This window comes from Apodemus sylvaticus, chromosome 21 (genome assembly GCF_947179515.1).
Source record: "Apodemus sylvaticus chromosome 21, mApoSyl1.1, whole genome shotgun sequence".
NCBI classification, from domain to species: domain Eukaryota; kingdom Metazoa; phylum Chordata; class Mammalia; order Rodentia; family Muridae; genus Apodemus; species Apodemus sylvaticus.
Genome location: NC_067492.1, coordinates 51267130 through 51289409, shown reverse-complemented (window position 1 = coordinate 51289409; position 22280 = coordinate 51267130). Strand labels below are relative to the sequence as shown.

Sequence of the window (22280 nt, the reverse complement as noted above, 5' to 3'; positions counted from 1 at the left end):
GCCCATGCCTTTAATTCCAGCACTTTGAAGGCAGAGGAAGGGAAACTCTCTGAGTTCAAGGCCAGTCTGGTCTACATAGTGAGTTCTGGGCTAGCTAGGATAACATAGTGAGAGTCTATCTCTAAAAAGATTTTTTTCTAAGAAATAGAAGTTTAAGATTTCAGGGTAAAGGAATCTTAGGAATAATACCTTAGTCTCAATAGGAAAAGGTACTGTCTACCAAACTTGATGACTTGAGTTTGATCCCTGGAACATGCACAACGTGGCCAACTTCCTCAAGTTGTTCTGAAACACACAATGTAGAACACATTGCTGACCCCTTCCCCCACCCCCACCAAAATAAACAAAATGTAATAAAAGTTAAAAAAAAATAACCACGCAGTGGTAGCACACACCTTTAGTCCCAGCACTTGGAAGGCAGAGGCAGGTGGATCTCTGAGCTCAAGGCCAGCCTGGTTTACAGAGGGAGTTCCAGGACAGCCAGGGCTACACAGAGAAACTCTGTCTTCAAAAACAAAAACAAAGTTAAAAATAAAGATCTCTGAACACACTCAAATATGTCCCTTCAGAATTTCTAGGAGCAAGGTCTGGACCCTTCAAGTTTATGGTTAAAGTTGGTCATTGTTCAGGACACTGGGTTCTGGGGACAGTTCACTAAAACAAGCAGTTTGAAGAAACTAATTTCAGCCCAAGGAATTTATCAACAGTGTGCAGGTGTATGGGGAAAGGCTTTGATGGAGTCTAGTGCCAATCATGAAGAGAGCTATCGGTGACATCCTTCACTGACTGGAGTTAGTTTCACCCCAGGAAAAATTCAATAACCAACTCTTTGCACTGTAACTTCTTAAGGGGGAAGCATCGATTACATTTCAGTATGAACTAATATTCTTAACATCATTTTCTTTCAACAAGAAAGTGAACTTAAAATTTAAGGCAACCAGTTTAAAAAAAAATGGAAGGTAAGTATATGAGACTTTTTACCCTGGGGCAACAAAGAGTGAACTAAAGTCAAGTGAAAGAACAACAGCAAATTATAGCCACCACGGGAGGTGAGGGAATGGTATGGTGGTGATGGGCCTACGTGGCGGCCACAGGGTGTGGTGGTGATGGGCCTACGTGGCAGCCACAGGGTGTGGTGGTGATGGGTCTACGTGGCGGCCACAGGGTGTGGTGGTGGTGGGCCTACATGACGGCCACAGGGTGTGGTGGTGATGGGCCTATGTGGCAGCCACAGGGTGTGGTGGTGATGGGCCTACATGATGGCCACAGGGTGTGGTGGTGATGGACCTACGTGGCAGCCACAGGGTGTGGTGGTGATGGGCCTACGTGGTGGCCACAGGGTGTGGTGGTGATGGACCTACATGGCGGCCACAGGGTGTGGTGGTGATGGGCCTACGTGGTGGCCACAGGGTGTGGTGGTGATGGACTTACGTGGTGGCCACAGGGTGTGGTGGTGATGGACCTACGTGGCGGCCACAGGGTGTGGTGGTGATGGACCTACATGGCGGCCACAGGGTGTGGTGGTGATGGGTCTACCTGGCGGCCACAGGGTGTAGTGGTGATTGGCCTACATGGTGGCCACAGGGTGTGGTGGTGATGGGCCTACGTGGTGGCCACAGGGTGTGGTGGTGATGGGCCTACGTGGTGGCCACAGGGTGTGGTGGTGATGGGCCTACGAGGAGGCCACAGGGTGTAGTGGTGATGGGTCTACGTGGCAGCCACAGGGTGTGGTGGTGGTGGGTCTACGTGTCGGCCACGGGGCCCTTTGATGAGAAGGTCTCAGAAGGCCATTGTGACCCAGAGACATTTCAGCGTAGTCTTGACCCCACAACATAAAGAAGCAACGGGCCTTAAGAACAAGGCTGAGATTTCTCTAAAAGCAAACATCCTGTTTGAAGACCCAGCATCAGCACCAGCAATGGAAGTCAAGCCACCAGCGTTGTGCACATTGTGAGATTTCTGGTTTCCCACCTGCGGGCAGCCAGCCCTTCCTCCTATTAAATCTCCATCTCCTCTTTGCACATAAGTGCACATGTATGCACACCCATACACACACTGGTAACGTCCTTTATGTTGTACATGGCAAAAGTCACACATGTTCTCTGTGTTTTTAATAAATTGATAGTAGGAAAATCCTCTGTATCATAAATAGACAAGTCCAGAATTGTATTTCGTTGTGCTTTTTTTTCATTCCTTCTGGTTCTGTTTCTCTGAAGAATCTTGAATGATTCATTATCTTGCTTTTTCCTGTAAGAGGGGAAGTGGGGGAGAAGCAGGATAAAGCTGAAGCTCTGGAAAGAGGAGAGCATCCAGGAACGCCTCACTGCCTCAGATGAGGAGGGTACAGCAAGGTGCTGGGAGCTCCCGTGGCTGACAGGGCACTGGAGTCCTCAGGTGGAAGGCGATTGTTTCGTTTCCAGACCTGTGGTGTGCTCTGCGCATGCTCTGTCCAGTGCTCTGCGCATGCTCTGTCCACATTTCAACACCATGTTCTCAGCATTGCCCATTGGAAGAACTTAGAAGGGCTATGGGCGACAGGGCAGTAGGACTGCTACACTGGCCTTGGCTGTCAGGAACTCAAAGTGTTTACTCTCTCTGCTGTATCCCTGCTCAGACTCCATGCCCACACTCTTTCCTAAGATTGATTTTTCCTGCTACAAAACTGGGGATTCCTTACTGTAGACACACACGGCTACATACGTGAACGTAAACAAGTGGACAGACACAGAGACATATACACAGAAATATACACATATAAACAAATACCACACACAGAGAGACATACACACAGAGGCAGACAGGCAGGCAGACACAGAGACACAGAGACACATACACAGAAATATACACATATAAACAAATACTGCACACAGACAGACACACAGAGGCAGACAGGCAGACAGACACACAGAGAGACATATACACATATACACAAATACCCCCCACAGAGACATATACAGAGAGAGACACACATAGATACACCAACAAGGACAGATATACACACACACACACACACAACACACACACACACAGAGACGCAGGGAGAGACAGAGATGGAGAGACAGACAGACAGACAGACAGACACACACACACACACACACACACTTAAAATGGTGATGTAGCCCATACTAGCTTACAGTGGAGGAAAAGGGCAAAAGTCAGTTGAAGAGCTTATGATTAAATTTCTGACTAGATCTGTTCACAAATGGGAACCCGCCCACATACAGTCGTATGCACTCCTACAGTAGATGCCCACTATGGTTTGGGTCTTAATGTCCCAGTACTTCTCCCTTCTCTCAGAGTAATGTTAGCGAGAGGAGGTCAGGCCCGATGGTGATCTTGAGGTCAGCAGGGGAATGCTCTCAGAGGGTCAGGACCACACTGCCATACACCTATTTTTTCCCTTCCAGCAATGAGATAAGTGCTTCAACTATCTGGAGGTTTCTGTCATGATATGCTATCTCACCATAGTGCCTAAAACAACAGAGACAATAAATAGATCATACTCCGAACACTCCAAGCTCTGAGACTGCCGGAGGAACTGTTTTCTTTTTGCGGGTGGCTGATTCTGTCACTTGTCAGCAGTGTTGGTAAGTGGATGCACTGTCTCCCAGTGAACTGACCTAGAGAGGATCCTGCTTCGTAGTGCATTTTAATACAGCTCCTGTATCATTGACCCACTGGCCTATACCGGATAAGACATTTGTTCCTGTTTGCAGCAAACTGAGTCTTAGCCACTCATGCACACTCGTATAGAAGAGATGTTTCATTCTAGAATTCTCTTTTTGAAAGTACAATTGTGGAGAATTTTCCATCTAAGGAAATATTTACCATTTTGTTATGTATAATAATTTAAAAATTGGGAAGAGGAGTTCCAGGTATGACGGTGGGACAGAAGCTGCAGCCCATGACCTGATGGAATGGGAGAATCAGAACAAGAAACCAGATTCTGTCTCTCGGAGAGGAAGAGTGCAGGAAACCAATGAGGAGAGCATCTCCGGAGAGAAGGCCCCAGCTAGCGCCCAGTCTTACCAGGCTGCCCCTGCTGGCCAGGACCGGCAGCCATGCCAGGGCCACAAGTAGAGCTAGAGAGGTACCTGCCAGGGCACAGACGAAACCAGAGATGGGCCCGCCATGGACACACAGGTGGCAGGGCAGTGGAGGCTGTGGCGACAGAGACAACGTGTGACAGGAGGATCCAAAACTGAGGCTTTCCACGCGTGCTCTGACTGCACAGCCTGAGAAGGAACCTCCTTGAAGCGGCCTTGGTGAGTGACAGCACAGAAACAGGAAGTGCTCTGAAAATCTCCCAGGTGGGCGTGGGAACAACCCGTGTATGGGTAGAAAGCGCTCAGAAACAAGTGTATGGGCCTCCCATCCCCCATCCCGGCCTCAGTCACAGAAAGCCCCACAGCGAAGGATGACCCCCAAACCAGGAACTAAGGATTGGCTCCCGGCTTTCCAGACAAAGGGATTTCAAAAGAGAGTAGGATCTGAAACAGTAACTGCTCTTGGCATGAAGGTCTCCCCATCTGCAGACTGCGGCAGCAAACAATCATCCCAAATCTGATGAGAGTACAACACTCCACACTGTTGATTTTATTTATGCGTGGAGCGTCCGTTTCTCGACTGTTTTGCTTTAGCCTGTGTCTGATCTGAGTAGCGTTTGTGCGTATCTGGTCTGGGTTTTCTCCAATAGTTCTCACTAACACTCACCCACAAGTGTCCTGTCTCATCTTGCTCCCTCTTCTGCCCTTTCTCAGGCTCTCCCATCCCCCTACCTAATAGCTAGTTTCCTTAGCTTTAAAAAAACTACACGCTGTATTTTTTTTTCTATCCTGTGCCCTAGTACTGCTATTTAAGACAAAAGAAACAAATCAAGTGCACAAATACCTTCTACTTCAGGTTACACCGGGACTGCTGTTGGCTCGTTATATGTGGACTGCAGTTGGCTTCCACCATAAATAGTAGTGAGGACTATAAATCCCAATGAAGACAGCACACGAGGAAGACTCATGTAAATACAATAAACAAAAAGAATGGGGAAGGGGAAAAATAAAGACAGATTCATAACAACAGATTCACAAGAAACACAAGCACACGATCACTATGACACGCCAAGCTCACAGCTCTTCAAGAGCAGAAACCAAAGCCAGCAAACATGTGAGAACATAGCTGAAAAGCCAGGAAAACATGTGAGAGTTCCAGTTCTAAAAAGACCCAGTGACTACAGAGGCAATTCAAATAAGCGGATGAGCGAAGTGAGAAAATGTACCCACGACCTAGTCAAGGACAGTAACGCACAAACAGGGAAGAGAGATACAGGCAGGAAAAGTTCAGCAAGGAAACTGAATCTCTGATAAATAACTAACTAGAAATGCTAAGCGTGAAGAGTCGATCAAGTGAAAAGCACAGGAGAAAGCACCAGCAGTCAAATTTCCCAAGTAGAAAGAAAAGTATCAGGGATGGAGGGAAAGGCTGGGAAAATACCACATTAAAAACATTTACAAAAATGGCGGGTGTGTTTGTTGTGTGGGGTGGACAGGGCATAGTGACTCATCCCTACAATTCCTGTACTCGGATGGTCAAGGCAGGAAAATTGCTGTGTGTTTGAGGTCAACATGGGCTACTTAGTGAGTTCAGTGCCAGCCTGAGATACAGAGTGCTTCTCATACAACACCGAAAATAAATAAATAAAAATAAGCAAACAAATATAAATATGACAAAAACATGTAAGAACTGGGATGTGATCAAAGGACCAACCCCAAAATATCACAGGCTAAAAGAACGGGCTGAGAAAACACTAAAGGAATGGAGGATCTGTTCCATAAATAGTAACATAGCTGTTTTCCCAGGTTAAAGGAAAAAAAATGGACAAGCAAAAATAATAGGTATCCTGATCGCTAAAAACACTCAACTGGAAAATAACATCCCCATGACATAGTCAGCATGCAAAATACAAAGTAAAGAATCAATAATTAAATCCCAAGAGGAAAACCCCATCTAAGGCAACCTCCCAACTTGAAAAATAGAGAATGATACAGTTTAAGCCCCCAGAAGAAGCCAATCAAAACTGCTATACACAACAGTAATCTTTTAAAAATTAATGCAAAGATAAAAGCATTTCAAGACAAACATAAAATAAGACACTTCATTATAGCCACACCATCACTACCCAAAATCCATAAAGGAATTCCATACATAGAGAAAGAAGACAGAGAGTCTTATTCACAGAAATACAGGAAAGAATATTTCCCTGAGAGGATTAGATGAACAAAGGAGTGCTTAGGAGAAATTCATTGCATCTGACACCGTAATCCACCAAATACTAATAATGAAGGAAGAAAACAAATGTTAATAATCCAAACAACCAGAAAAAATAATAACCAACAAAGTCACAGGAAAAAGCAAATTTATGTTAATAATAATCTTAAATGCAAATGACTTCTGCTTGACATTTTAAGGAAGCAGATTACATGAGTAGGTTAAAAAAATATGATTCCACCTATTTGTTGTCTTCAAGAAACACACTTCACTAGCAAAGGCATATACAGACTGAGAATTCAGGGGTGGACATCAACCTACGAAGAAAACAGAGACTAAAACCAAGCTGTTTCAGCATCTGATTCCAGATAAAGGAGATTTCAAACCAAAACTAGTGAGAAGAAAATAAAGAAGGGTACTACATATTCACAAAGTGAAACAAAACACCAAGAGCTTAGAAAAATTATAAATCTTTATGTGTCAAATAGTGGGACTGCTAATTTATTATAACAGACACTAGAAGGCAGAACCACTCAGATAAATCTTTCCATAATGATAGGAGGTGTCAATGCCCTACTCTCGTTTTTAGCTGGGTTTTCCAAATTAAAACAAACAACAAACCCCTAAAACAAACAATAACAACAGCAAAAACCTTAAAGAAACTGCATAGCAAAACTGTGCTATAAATCAACTGAATTTAACAGCTATTTACAGAATATTCCACTCAACAGATATGGAATACATATTCTTCAAAGGCCCTTGGGAATCTTCTCTAAAATTTATTATAGGATGGGCCACAAAGCAAGTCTGAACCAATACAAAAGAATCAAAATTACCTTACCAAATAATAGTGTACTAAAACTAGAAGTCAATAGCAAGAAAGACCATAGGCCCTACACAAATACGTAGAGATTGAATAATATGCTTTTGACACCCTGTGCCACAGCTCTCCATAACCAAATTTCTCCAGGAGAGAGCTGGTCTCCGAGGAGTACCAACACACCTGGGACCAAAGATAAGACCACCACTTCTGTTGATATCAGGACCTCCAAAACCTATGATATCACATAGGCAACAATGAGACCTGCACACCTGTTGCCAAGGCAATAGCCACCATATTCCCAGAATCCATTTGGCTCACCTCCCATCTTTACCTGTGACCACGTCACCATCCATATATAAAGAAAGGTCTCTCTCTCTCTCTCTCTCTCTCTCTCTCTCTCCCTTCCTCCTTCCCTCCCTCCCTTCCTCCCTGTCTGGCCCAAGAGGGACCTGCCCAGAGTCATCAGGACACAGGAACCAAGAAACAGTCAGGGACAGGATCCTTCCAGTTTCGGTCTACACCCCAGAGCTGACCCTACCAAAATTCCTTCCTGAGAGAACTGGTCTCCCAGGAATATTGACACACAGGCGTGCAGGACAATCTACAGTCAGAGACAGCAAGAACAGCTAACACCAGAGATAACGAGATGGCCAGAGGCAAGGGCAAGAACATAAGCAACAGAAACCAAGGCTGCTTGGCATCATCAGAACCCAGTTCTCCCACCACAGTGAACACTGGATGGTCCAACACACCAGAAAAGCAAGACTCTGATTTAAAATCACATCTCATGATGATGATAGAGGACTTTAAGAAGGATATAAATAACTCACTTAAAGAAATACAGGAGAACAAAGGTAAACAGGTAGATGCCCTTAAACAGGAAACACAAAAAACCCTTAAAGAATTACAGGAAAATACAACCAAACAGGTGAAGGAATTGAACAAAACCATCCAGGATCTAAAAATGGAAATAGAAACAATAAAGAAATCACAAAGGGAGACAACCCTGAAGATAGAAAACCTAGGAAAGAGATCAGGAGTCATAGATGCAAGTATCACCAACAGACTCACTACAAGAGATAGAAGAGAGAATCTCAGGTACAGAAGATATCATAGAAAACATTGATATAACAGTCAAAGAAATGCAAAATGCAAAAAGCTTCTAACCAAAACATCCAGGAAATCCAGGTCACAATGAGAAGACCAAGCCTAAGGATTATAGGTATAGAAGAGAGTGAAGATTCCCAACTTAAAGGACCAGAGAATATCTTCAACAAAATTATAGAAGAAAACTTCCCTAACCTAAAGAAAGAGATGCCCATGAACATACAAGAAGACTACTGAATTCCAAATAGATTGGGACAAAAAAGATATTCCTTCTGTCAAATAATATTCAAAACACCAAATGCACTAAACAAAGAAAGAATATTAAAACCAGTAAGGGAAAAAGGTCAAGTAACATAAAAAGGCAGACCTATCAGAATTATACCAGACTTCTCACCAGAGACGAAAGCTAGAAGTTCCTGGGCAGACCTCATACAGACCCTAAGAGAACACAAATGCCAGCCCAGGCTAGTATAACCAACAAAACTCTCAATTATCATAGATGGAGAAACCAAGATATTCCATGACAAAAACAAATTTACACAATATCTTTCCACGAATGCAGCCCTACAAAGGATAATAGATGAAAAACACCAAAACAAGTTATGGACTAAATGGATTTAAGAGAGATCTATAAAACATTTCATCCTAAAACAAAAGAATATACCTTCTTCTCAACATCTCATTGTACCATCTCCAAAATGACCATATAGTTGGTCACAAAACAGACCTCAACAGATATAAGAAGACTGAAATAATCCCATGCATCCTATCAGATCACCACGGACTAAGGCTGGTCTTCAATAGCAACAAAAACAACAGAAAGCCCACATACACTGGAAGCTGAACAGTGCCCTACTCAATGATGACTTGGTCAAGGAAGAAATAAAAAAATTAAAGGCTTTTTAGAATTTAATGAAAATGAAGGCACAACATACCCAAACTACAGGACACAATGAAAGCGGTGCTGAGAGGAAAACTCACAGCTCCGAGTGAAAAGAAACTGGAGAGAGCATACACTGGCAGCGTGACAGCACACCTGACAGCTCTAGAACAAAAAGAAGCAAATACACCCGAGAGAAGTAGGCGGCAGGAAATAATCAAACTCAGGGCTGAAAGTGACCAAGTAGAAACAAAAAGAACTATATACAGAAGCAATGAAACCATTTACAAGATTTCTCACTCTATGCATTTTGTCTGTGCATTGAGTCTCTGTATCAGTTCCCATTTGCTTCAGAAAGCAGCTTCTCTGTTGGTGGATGAGCCCAGCGCTGGATGTCTGAGCAGAGAAGGATGTCTTTAGGAGTCGTGGATGTGTGGTTTTAGTAGAACAGTAGCATTTCATTATACTCTAAGACCCTGGGCTATCTAATTTCAGATTCTGGATCGAGCAAGCAGTGTCACATATAGGATTGGGTCATAAATCAAATCAGACATTGGTTGGTTACTTCCACAAGCTTTATGCCACCCTTGCCCTAGCATATCTTGCAGGTAGGACACCATTGTACATCAATGGTTTGTGATGTGACTTGGTTTGGGTTAACATTTATATTCTGTCCAGGCTACCTTCCAGTGTCAGGTAGGCACCAGATGGACTTCTCCCCATTCAGTGAGTGGTCTGCGTGTCGTTCTCAGCAACAGAGCCTTATTAGCAGCTATGGTGAGCAAACCATTGTCCAAGTTGCTCAGAAGTTTCCATGAGACTACTTTGATCTACAACTAGATGAGACATAAGCCGTTTCCAGAGTAGTTTATTTGGTGATTCAATTTAGAATTAATTCATATGTGTTAAATATGTCTCGTTTTTAAAAGATGTGCTTACTATTATTTGATGAGTTTTCTTCTGTTCTTACATAATTACATTTTTACCTCCTTAGAACTCTAATGAGAAAACAGGACTGGAATAATAATTTTATTTTGAAGATAAGGGCAAAGTTATAGGCTAGCTAGGATAAGCCATCTCAAATAATAACAGTAGACCTAAGTATGCTAAACATGTTCTCTAGTTCCATTCAGACAAATAATTATATTAGCTGATAGATTAAGATTTATTTTAAAGGCAGAAATATCTTACTGTTATTTCAGTATTATTATGTCCTAAAAGTAAAATAAAATATGTAAAGAGATTTTAAATAGTAATAATATGCTTCTGGATGAAGAATAGTTCACTAAAGAAATAAGAAAGGAAACTTAAATATACCTAAGAGCATATAACAATCAAAGCACAACTAATTAGAACTTTGGGGATCCAGCTAAAGCAGTTCTAAAAATTAAGTTTATAGCTACAATTCCCTACACTCAAATAACCTAAAGATGCACTTTAGGGTCTTAGGAAACCAAGAACAAATCCAACCCAAATACAATAGGAAACAAGAAATTATAAAGATAATGGTAGAAATTCATGAACTTGAGACTAAAAAATATACAAAATTAATAAAAGAGTTATTTATTTGGAAAAATAAATTGATAGATCCAATTTACCTAACCAAAAGGTAGGAGGAAGACTCAAGTGAATAAAATTTGAGGTGGAGAGAGAGAGACAGAGAGAGAAAGAGAGAGAGAGAGAGAGAGAGAGAAAGAGAAAGAGAGAGAGAGAGAGAAAGAGAGAGAGAGAGAAGAGAGAAAATGTTGGGGGGGGGGTGAGAAACAACAACAGATCCCAATGAAGTTTAAAGATTCCTTAAGAGATATTTTTTAAAAACTTATATTCTAAAAATCTGGAAAATCTAGAAGGAATGGCCAAAACCCTAAACAGATACGACCTACCAGTAATAAACCAAACAATATATAATTAGTGTACATAGATCCGTAGCAAGAAATTATACTAAGTAGTAATTAAAAGTCTCTGTGCAAAGAAAAGCCCGAGGCATAAAAATTCACTGTTAAATTCCACCAAACTTAAAAAAAAAGGTCTGTGTGCATTTGCATCTGCATGTAAGTGCCCAAAGAGGACACCGGCATCAGATTTCCTAGAGCTGGAATTATAGGCAGTTGTGACTTGTATGCTAGGAACTGAACTGGGTCCTTTGCAAGAGCAGTATGTGCTCTTGATCACCATAACATCTCTCCAGCCTCCTACCAAACTTTCAAGAATGTCCTAATAACAGTACTTTTCAGATTGATAAAATAGAAATAAAAGAAATACCCAAACTCATCCTATGATACTAGTATTACCCTGATTCCAAACCAGATATAGATGAACAAAAAAATAAAACTAAAGACCAATTTCCCTGATTAATATCAACAAAACATTTGCAAACCAATTCAATAAATAATTAAAAAGATTATATACTGTGGGTTGGGTTAGTCACAGGGATGTAAGGATGGTTCAATAGATGCAAATCAGTAAACATAATGCAACATATGATGGACTTAAAGGCAAAAATCATACAGTCATTTCAACAGATGCAGAAAATGGTCTTTAACAAAGTTAAGCATTCCTTCATAACAGCGGTCCTGAAGAAACTTAGGATAGAAGTAATATATCTCAATATATTGCACACCAAACCTATAGCCAACATGATCCTAAGTGGAGGAAATAGCATTTCTTCTAAAATCTGGAATAAAAAAGGCGTCCTACAATTTCAACTTCTATTCAATGTACTGTTCAAAATCTTGGCTTTGTGTAGACACAAATCTACATTTAGTAGATTCTCAGCAAAATTTCTTAGAACTGATGAACACTTTAAGCAAAGCAGCAAGATACAAAATCAATATATAAAAACTAGTAGCTTTTCAATATGCCAATAACGAATTTGCTAAGGAAGAAATAAAGGAAAAAATCCCAATAACAGAAGCCTAACCTCACCTCCTTAACCAAGGAGGTGAAAGATCTCTACTTTAATTACCAAGGAAAGAAAATGAAGAGGACACCAGAGATGGAAAGACTCCCCACAGCCATTCGTCAACAGAACTAATACAGTGGAAATGGTTACCAAAAGCAATCTATAGATTCAATACAGTCCCAATTAAAATTCCAAAGACATTATTCACCAAGCTAGGAAAATAATCTTCAAAGTCATATGGAAACATAAATTCTCCCAATAGCCAAAGTAACTCCAAATAGCAAGAATAATGCAGAAGGTGTTAAAATTCTTGGTCTGTGCACTACAGAACTATAGTGACAGCAGGGACTGAGGAGACAGACTCCATCTATACCAATGGCTTGTTTACCATGCTTTAGATTTTAGGGCCTAGAGTATAGGCTAGAACACTTTTTCTGTAGATGACTATATAATGAATATCCTATACTCTGTAGGCCATATTGTTATTGGTCACAATGATTTTCCTAAAGCATGAAAGCAATGACAGACAATGAGTCTCTAGGGTCAGGGAGCCCTCTCTAGAGGCGAAAGACCTCCCTGGATCTCTGCTTCTGGCAAAGGATGGGCGTGTGGGTGGCCGTATGGGAGATTATGGTGGCCAGTGTGGGAGCTGGGTGGGAATTATGTGTACATCTCAATGTCTAGAACTCATTTCCTGGCCCCTCACCCTAAGTCCAGGATAAGATGAGAGGTGCCATCTAGCTGTGTGTCCAAAAGAGAATTGAGGAAAGTAAAATCTGGTAAGACCATCATTCATGTCTTTGTCTCAGGTCTCTCCTCCACTCACATCCTACAACGCACAGATCACATCCAAATCTTCCCACAGTGGAGCAAGGCTGAATCCCAAGTGGCCTTTGAATCCTCCTCAAGGTCTAGGATGTCCTGGTGGTGAAAGTTCCCTCCATCACAGTTGCAAAAAGACAACTATTTGTCCCTCTTCCTCTCAACTCTCTAATGGAGAGTTGTGGAGCTGGGATAGTCTATGCCCAGTGAAAATGTCTGTTAGAAAGCAACAGGTCTTCAAAACAATAGAGGATGTGGAACAGAGTGTTCCTTGAGAGCACAAGATTTATTCAATCCACAAACTAACAGCTGGATAAGGACCAAGAAGCTGATGCTCTACTTAGAGGAACTCTAGGCCCACATGACAGAGGTAGGAGTTTCTTATACTTCCACTGGATAGGGGATGGTTTCACAGCAGGATCCTGCAGCCAGGCTCTCTGATTCCAGACAAAAGGTTGGGAAGGGGTGGGGAGCAGGATGTGTGGCCACCAATACCCACCCTTTAATGTAAACTCCCTTCCCCAAGAGAGAGAGATCCAGCAACCAGGGGCTCACAGACAAAGTCTCAGTAGGGCGCCCATCCGTATCTGTGGGAGAGGGAAGAAGGGCTTTGTGCGGTTTGTGGCAGGAGAGGCTGGATTTTAACACTACATTTTTTTAAAAGATAAGAATGGAGACTCAAAGGAGACACTGATCCATGGGCTAAAATCCCCCCAGGATGCTCTCAGGCCTCCTCACCCAGACCCCTTAACCCAGTTTTCCCGATCTTTGCCCCTGGGAGGAACTTCCATACATCATCTTCTTTGGCCATATCTACAGCAGAAACTAGGGACCCCCCACACACATACACACACACACACACATACACACACATACACACACTAACACACACACACTAACACATACACACACACATACACACACTAACACACACACACTAACACATACACACACATACACACACTAACACACACACACACTAACACATACACACACATATACACACACTAACACACATACACACACACTAACATACACATACTAACACACACACACACATACACACACTAACACACACACACACATACACTAACACACACACACACACACTGTCCCCTTGAGGCTCTCCTAGATATACGGAATGTTTTCTGCTAAATTATGTGCTCAAAAGCTGAAATTTAGCTTTTAGGGTGGACCTCAGTGGCAAAATTCTTCCAAAAATTTAAAAAGTTTCTGGCTAGTTCTTTGAATAGTGACCACAGCAAAGTTTTTGGCCTCAAAAACTTTGTTTGTTTTCTTGCTTGCTTGCTTGGTTTTGGGTTTTGTGATCACTTAAGAACCCAAGTGTAATAGCTATAACTGCTGTGGTTAGGGTTATCTAAGACACAAACTTTTGGGGATGCCTGCTGCAGTTTTCCCAGACAGGTTTAATTGCAGCAGGAAGACCCTCTTGAACTCGGGTTCACTTGCTCTCATACACCACCATAGACCCACAGGAAGAAAGCCGCCGGAAGGTCCGTATTCACCTCTCCAAGCTGTCTAGGCTTGACAGCAAGGTCTTGGGACCAAGATACATTGTATCTCCTCAAACCAAGAGTCAAAGTAAATCCTTCTTTAAGTTGCTTTTTGTCGGGTATTTTGTTATAGTATTAAGGAAAAACAAGCAGCATGCTGGGTTTCTTCTGATGTAATGGCTCCCCTACAATGCAGCACCTCTGAACTCACTAGTCTTGGTATCTATCAAGCAGAAAACCCAGTCATAGAGTTGCATATAACTGCAAAGGAGCCTGGGAGCTAGACCAGCCCTGCTGTCTGCTAGGCTTTTATTATCATGGTGAATGACCAGGGTTCTCTCTGGATCCTTTTCACCTGGGACGGGTTCTACAGATTGTATGTTACATGATTGCGCAGCCTTTCAGTTCCCTCATTCTGATCAGGAAAATAAAAGAAGCCGAGAGCTGCAGTAGGAAGCAGGCGTGGCGAGCACAGGCCCAGCGAGCTCCCCAGAGCAAACAGAGAAGCCTGTGAATTAAAGGCCTCCAGCTCTCCAGTGACAGCTGACGTGGGGACAGCTGTACAAAGGCTCGCTCTGTGTTAAATGGCTTCAATCTGTGAACATGGTCCAGGGATCTTAACACCATGAGCTGAAAAATAGTTGAAACTTTATTCTCTGGATAAAGAAAGCTAAGGAACTCGATTTAGCTGTGATTTAATAGAGTTCAGCCTTAGGAGGTAATTTATAGCCACACATTTCTGTGTCTCTGAATACTACCTTTTATTTTTATGGTTTGGTGTATATTTTGCATGCTGGAATCCTTTATTTTTAGAAACGGTATTGTGAACCTTTTATGCTCTTTTTACTTGAAAAACTCTCATCTGCTGACCTTACTCGATAATTAGCTCACCCTCTGTCTTCAAAACAATACTGGAGACAACAGCCTTAGTAGGAGGGGAAGTTCCCTTGGGATCATAATTTTGGAGGGCTCAAACCCATGATTGACTGACCTGTCAGTCATGGACCCGTTGGGGGTGGACAGTGTGTCATGGAAGAAACTTGTTCTCTAGTAAGGCTGATCACCCCATGGCCTAGGGGAGAACAATCCCCTTCAGGTCAAGCCCCGGGTGAAAGGGCTTAAGCAAAACCCACGGTGTTTCTCATCCGAAGTCACAGCACCAAATGAAGGGACTTAAAAGGGAGGATGGGGTTAAAGGAGTGTGGCACAGCGGTGTGGGGAAGGGGGTGCCCAGGCAGACCCTTGTCTGGGCACCTCTGCCCCCTGAGGGGCCACACACACATAGGCACGGTATAGAATAGAGTTTATTCAGGGTAGAGCATGGGAGTTTGTGGTAGAGAAAGGCAGAGAGAAAGAGAGGAGAGAGAGAGAAAGAGAGAGAGAGAAAGAGAGTAGAGAAGTGGAGTGGAGGCCGGCCATGACCACATGGAGGGGGGAGGGGAGCCCAAGGGGCAGAGAGGTGAGAGTATGTGGGAGAGCAGAGAGAGAGAGAGGAGGGGCAAGTAGCCCCTTTTATAGTGGGCCAGATCTATGAGGTGGGGCATACCTGGCTGTTGCCAGGTAGGTGTGGGGTGGAGCTTAGACAGAATACCAACACCGAGGACACCATCTCCCAGTCTGCTCCCCTTTGAGCTCCCACTGCTTCCTCCTAACAGCACCACGGGGGTGCCTGTGCCCTTAACATGTGGGCCTTGGGGACCATTGAAGAGCCAAACTAGAATGTCATCTAATCAATAAATATTTGTGAAAGTCCTATTAAGTATCTATTGCACACTGTGCTGCAATGGTTAAATGGTAACTAGAGTCCTTACTTTCATAAAACTTGGACATCCCTTAGGTAAGAAAGACATTACCCAAATCCTGGAAGAGTAACAATTCTTTGTTTCTAGTAGTACAAAGTTATAAAATAGGGGGTTGTAAGGTTGGGCTTCATGGTCTTTATCTGTGACTCTGAACCTCAGGATATTAAGGTAGAGTTTAAGGCCAACCTGGATAAGGTACGGAATTTTTGTCCCAACAAACAAAATTATGACATCATCATCACCACCATCAACAACAAACTTATAAAGTATGAGGTTTTGGTTATAATACTGACTAATTATGAAATACAGAATTTTTTTTTAGAGTATATCCTAAAAGCCTGACCTTTCAAGTGTCCAGACCAGCTTTCTAGGTAAAAGCCCCATTGCTTTGAGTTTAAATAATGCTTTATTTATTTGTAAATGCCAAATCATGAAGAACTAAAAAGGACTGTTCTTCTAGAGGTGGCCATGCTCACCAGGTCCTCTTGATTTCTCTGCTTAGTGTGCATCCTAGGGGTGTCCTGTGCTGGAACACAGAGATCTCTTTATCCTGTTGTCACAGGTGCATAGGACACTGTTGTTTAGATGACAGTAATTTAATTAGTCCTGATCCTTGTTTTCATTGCTTCTGTGACAAATTACTAAAAGCTCGGTGGGTGAAAACCATAGATATTGTATCCGTTAGAGCGTAGTGAGGAGCTACAGAGACTTCAGTGGGTCTGACTGGGCTAAAATCAGCGTGATAAAGGCTATATTCATGCCTCAGAGTTCTAGAGGAAAATTTCTAGCCAGCCAATTCCAAGCATCTTCATCTTCTCACACATAGCTCTTTTCTATTAAGACAGTTTTTAATTGTCGCTTATTGGTGTGTGAGTGATTGTGTGTATGCCACAACATACACACGAAGGTCAGGGCTCTCTCAGCTATGAGGTACAGGATCTCACAGCCAACGCCTTTTTCTGCTGAGATCTTTTTCCAGGTGGAAGCCTGTAACTTACTTTTAAATTCAATCTTTAATTAGGCATATGGGTGCATGGGTATTTGGTCATGTGTGCAGGTGCCAAGAAGTCCAGGCATGTAGGATCCCTCTGCTGCTGGAGTTTCCGGTGGTCACCAGCCTGTCTCTGTGGCCTATAAACAACCCTAACAAAACCACTGGGTCACACAAACCTAAACGATGATAATAGGAGGGGACTGGACAGAAGAGGGCGGGGCACAAAGAGACAGGTGCCAATAAGAGCCATGCATTATGTGTGCATGAAAGTGTAATGGCACCATTATACTTTACACATAATTAGCAAGTGCTTCTTCTTAACCCATGTGCCTCAACCATGTACTCTTTTCTTGGAGAACACCAGAGAGGAGGAAACTCCACCTTCATCTGGCAATATTTTGACTCTGTGACTAATTATAAAAAAAAAAGACTTCTGAGCACCGAGTCCCTGTAAACCATGCATTGAACACACTGCTGTATCTGTGACTAGTGTTTTATAGATGTCTGTTGTATTTGTGCCTTTCAGTGAGCTCAGCTTGTTTTGTCTTTATTTTATCTTTGTTGGATTTTAAAATAATTTTATGCTAATTTACAAAAGTCACTCATTTTTCCCCCTGTTCCAAAACAGTTTAAGTGACATTGGAATTGTGTCTTGTTAAAATTTGACGGCATTCTCCTACAACATCATTTTGAGCTGCTGTGATCCCCAGGGGTTCAGCTGCCAATTTCTCCTTTACTGGAAGTTTCTTTGCCTCTGAATTGATGCTGCTGCTGGTGCTGCTGTTGTGATTCTGCCCTCCTCTGCCCCATTCAAAGCCTCCCTGCTCTGCTCGTGTTCTCCGCCCTGGACCCGACACCAACTGTCTTTCATTTGGTCAATGAGTCTTTGACTTCCAGATTTCCTCTAGATATGTTTTGCATCTCTCAACTCAGTGAGTTTCTCTTATGAGACACGCACTGTCCTTAGGCCTGTACAGACTTTAATCTGTTGTTTCATTCCAAGGTTTTGGTGATGCTTAGCTCATTCCTGACTTAAGCATGAAGATTTTTTTTTAAAGGATGAGTTCAACTGTACTTTCTGATATGTGATATCTATTCTGGAACTCAGTGTCATTTACTATTTCACCATGCTTTCTGCTTTATTGCTTTAAAAACTTTACAGTTGGATTTTTAAATTGTTTGTACTGCTTCTGCCTGCCTTATATTTTTGCTTTAGTAGTTACATTTCTATGCCATAATTTGTAATAAAGATATATGATATATGATTTGTATGATAGCGCAAGTCTGTAACCTGGCCTACAAAGTGAGACCTTGTCCGAATAATAATTAAAAATAAATGTCTGGCATTGAAAATTAAAATATTTAATCTTTTTACGCAGCGTTTATTGACATTCTGCTTAAGCAGAAGCAGGCTAATTCATCAAAACAATGTGTTTCCCAAAGCTTGTTCACCTAGTACATTTACTAATAGCCAATTTGTTCTATGGCTTTTTTGCCAAATGAGTTTTAGAAAATTGGCCTGAAGCCTTTTTGAATAATGGCAAAATGAACATATTTCTTCTCCTCCTTCCTGCTCCTGTGGCCTTCATCAGAGGCTTTATTCGATTGTGGTCTTTCCACACCTGCATGGTTCACGTGTGTTCATATGTGGTCCTAAGAGATGGCAATCAGCTTGATTTTCAGTTTCCTTCCCCTTTTCTCCAGCGTTGACCTAATTTATAGTTTCTCTTGGTTTATGGCATTGATAGTGTGTTCCGGACAATTATCCTCACCGGTTGCCCTCATTTTACAGACTAGATGGACTGGCTGTTTGCTGACCGTCTTGTCACTGTGGATACCTTGTTTGTAACTCCGTAAGCTTGTAGTGCCATTCTCTAAATGGCTGGTGGGGTCCTCACGAATTATACACAAATCAAACAATACTCATCTCTGCCTTTATAGTTGCATAACAGAATAGTTGCATAACAGAATAATTGAAAATGAAGCCATTGGGCATCAGTATCCCCAATTGTTTTGTAAGCACCACTGCATTTCATTTTAACATTTGCCACTGACATGGTGAGCTTTTAAGGTTTTCATTATGGATGCCTTACGCACTTTTGCCACATACACTAAGCCTGTACTTGAACTGAATTTTAATTTTTGCCTGCTCTATGCATCTCAGCTGCTAACTCCAGATGCCTGTGGGTTAGCAACATTCAGTTCTCTTGGATAATTCTTTTGGGATATATCCCTGACCCATGCTTTTATCCTAAACAGATATATGAAAAAATATTCAACGCCACTAGTCGTCAGGGAAATGAAAATTTAAACCATGATGAGATGTCATCTGGCTCTACTTAGAGTGGCTATTACCAGAAAGATGTCTTTGCTGGCATAGTCTCGTGGGGAAAGGAGAAGTCGCTTACACTCTTGGTGGGAATGTAAATGTGTAGAGCCATTATGGAAAACGGAGAGGTTGCTCTTCAGATGGAAGTGTCCTGGGATCCAGCGACTTCATTACTGTCATATAGTCAAAGGAAATAAAATCGGTACTCGGCAAAGACACATGAACTCGCGTGTTTACTGCATCCTTTCTCATACCAGCCAAGCAATGGAAAGGGAGTGGGTGCAGGGTCTATCAGCTGAGCAGTGGGTGCACAGGAGAGGTGGATCCTGGACCGTAGAAAATGCAGAGTGAGCTGAGGGCTAACCTTTATCTCTCTCTGCTTGACGTGAGCAGCTGTGTCAGGCTTCCCTGACAGGATGCACTGCACTCCTGGCCTGTCAGCCAGAGTAAACCCTTCCTCTCTTAAGTTCGTCTCAGCAGCAAATCTTGTCACAGTAACAGGAAAAGAAAGGAGCCGAGGTACCAAGGTGCTGGAGTAGGTACTCTCCAGCCACACACTGTGGCTCAGGAGGGAAGCGCTCGTACTGACCTGGTGGAGGAGGGAAGGGGGAGGCTAACAGGACCTTTTAAATGCTTACAGGCAATCTCCTGCTTTCAACCCACCCTGTATATAAGAGACACCTATTGCCATCAGTATCCAGTTGTTATAAGAAGCCTCATTCCATTGTCATAAATACTACAAATGGACTGACTTAGGTTTTAGCTCCCTCTGGTCTGCCGCAGTGGATACTGCCGACCTGTTCTCCAGCTCCAAAATCCTTACTAGCAAGAAGTGACCTTTCCTCCCATCCTCTGCTTCTGCTTCTGTCTTATTTCTGTGCTCTCTTTTAGTACAGTTTTGAGAGGGAATGCATAAATCTGTCTAGAAAACTTCTGTAAGTACAACATTAAAGACTTTGCCCTTTCAGCCCCAAGTTCCGTTCCCAGCACACAGATGGCAGCTCACAATCATCTATAGCTCCACTTCCAAGGGACTTTATGTCCTCTTCTGGCTTCGTTGTACACCACATGCACATGGTGCACATATATACATGCTGGCAAAATAGTCAACTACATTAATGAAATCTAAAATGTCATTAATATAAAGAAAGAAAGAAACAAACAAATAAAAAACAGTCCAAAGTCCAAAGCCCAAAATACTTCTCAAATGAGTAAGAAAAGATTGTCAATACACACCAAACACAGATGTCAGGATTATGTAACAAGGAGTTAGAAGCAGCCACCTCAAACTGCTTCAATAATTACAAATGCTTGAAACAAATTGTAAACAGCTTCTGCAAAGAAAAGGGAGAAAAATGAAAAAGAAAAAGAAAACTTAGAACTGAAAAGTACAATCATGTTCATTTAAAAGCTCTCTTGAATACCATTCTCTCTCTTTTTTTAAATAGATACATTCTTTATTTACATTTCAAATGATTTCCCCTTTCCTGGTTCCCTCTCCCCTACCACCGAAAATCCCACAAGCCACCTTCCCTCCCCCTGCTCCCCAATCCACCCACTTCTGCTTCCCGATCCTGGCATTCCCCTACACTGAGGCATCGAGCCTTTCCAGGAACAAGAGCCTCTCCTCCCTTTGATGTCCAACAAGGCCATCCTCTGATGCCTATGCATCTGGAGCCATGGGTAACTCCATGTGTACTCTCTGGTTGATGGTTTTGTCCCTGGGAGCTCTGGGAGTGCTGGGTGACTCATATTGTTGTTCCTCCTATGGCACAGCAAACCCCTTCAGCTCCTTGGGTCCTTTCTCTAGCTCCCCCATTGGGGACCCTGTGCTCAGTTCAATGGCTGACTGAGAGTGTCCCCCTCTGTGTTTGTCATGCACTGGCACAGCCTCCCAGGTGACAGCTATATGCGGCTCCGGTCAGCAAATACTTGTGGGCATCCATAATAGTGTCTGGGTTGTGTAACTGTATATGGCATGGATCACTAGGTGGGGTAGTCTCTGGATGGTCTTTCCCTCAGAGTCCGCTCCAGATACAGAAAATGTGGTATATTTACATAATGGAATACTACTCAGCTATTAAAAACAATGAATTCATGAAATTCTTAGGGTGGAACTGGAAAATATCATCCTAAGTGAGGTAACCCAATCACAAAAGAACACACATGGTATGCACTCACTGATAAATAGATATTAGCCCAGAAGCTCAGAGTACCCAAGACACAAGTCACAGACCATATGAAGCTCAAGAAGAAGGAAGAACAAAGTATGGATGCTCTGGCCCTTCTTAGAAGAGGGAACAAAATACCCACAGAAGGAGATGAGACAAGGTGTGTAGCAGAGTCTGAGGGAAAGACCGTTTTCTCAATAACAGAGGAGAGAGTCAGTGAGCGTCCAGATGAACCAACAAGAGCAACACTATCCAAACAATAAAGGAGAGTGGACGGGGCGGGGCCAACTGGGAAAACTGGAATGTCGAACTAAAATCCAGTACATGTAAGTTATTGAACAATAATATGGATTGGAGGAAGGGGAATGGCGGAAGAGTTTTCAGAGGAACAGCAGCTGAAAGCTGCCTTAGGTTTTATAAAAGACAGGTCCAAAAACTGGAGAAAAACTCAGCAAGATTTAAAACCAGAGAAACTCGTGTTCTTACACAACACAGTAGAGTTGAATTTCTGAAAACATAAGATGAAGCCATCAAGAAAGAAACACGTACCCATACACACAGAGACACATGCAACACAACACACGCACACACATTTGTTGCATGTAATTTTAAAAACCATGCTCGCTCCAGCTAGGCTCTGGAAACAGCCTCTCACCTGCCATCCAGACAGGACCC

The 22280-nt window shown here is 42.6% G+C and overlaps 1 protein-coding gene across 1 annotated transcript in view; it reads right to left on the bottom strand.

Moving 5' to 3' along the window:
* The window catches only part of Mmaa (metabolism of cobalamin associated A), a 441074-nt gene that overhangs the window by 204409 nt on the left and 214385 nt on the right, over window positions 1-22280 (bottom strand). The gene's annotated exons all lie outside the window — the stretch shown is intronic.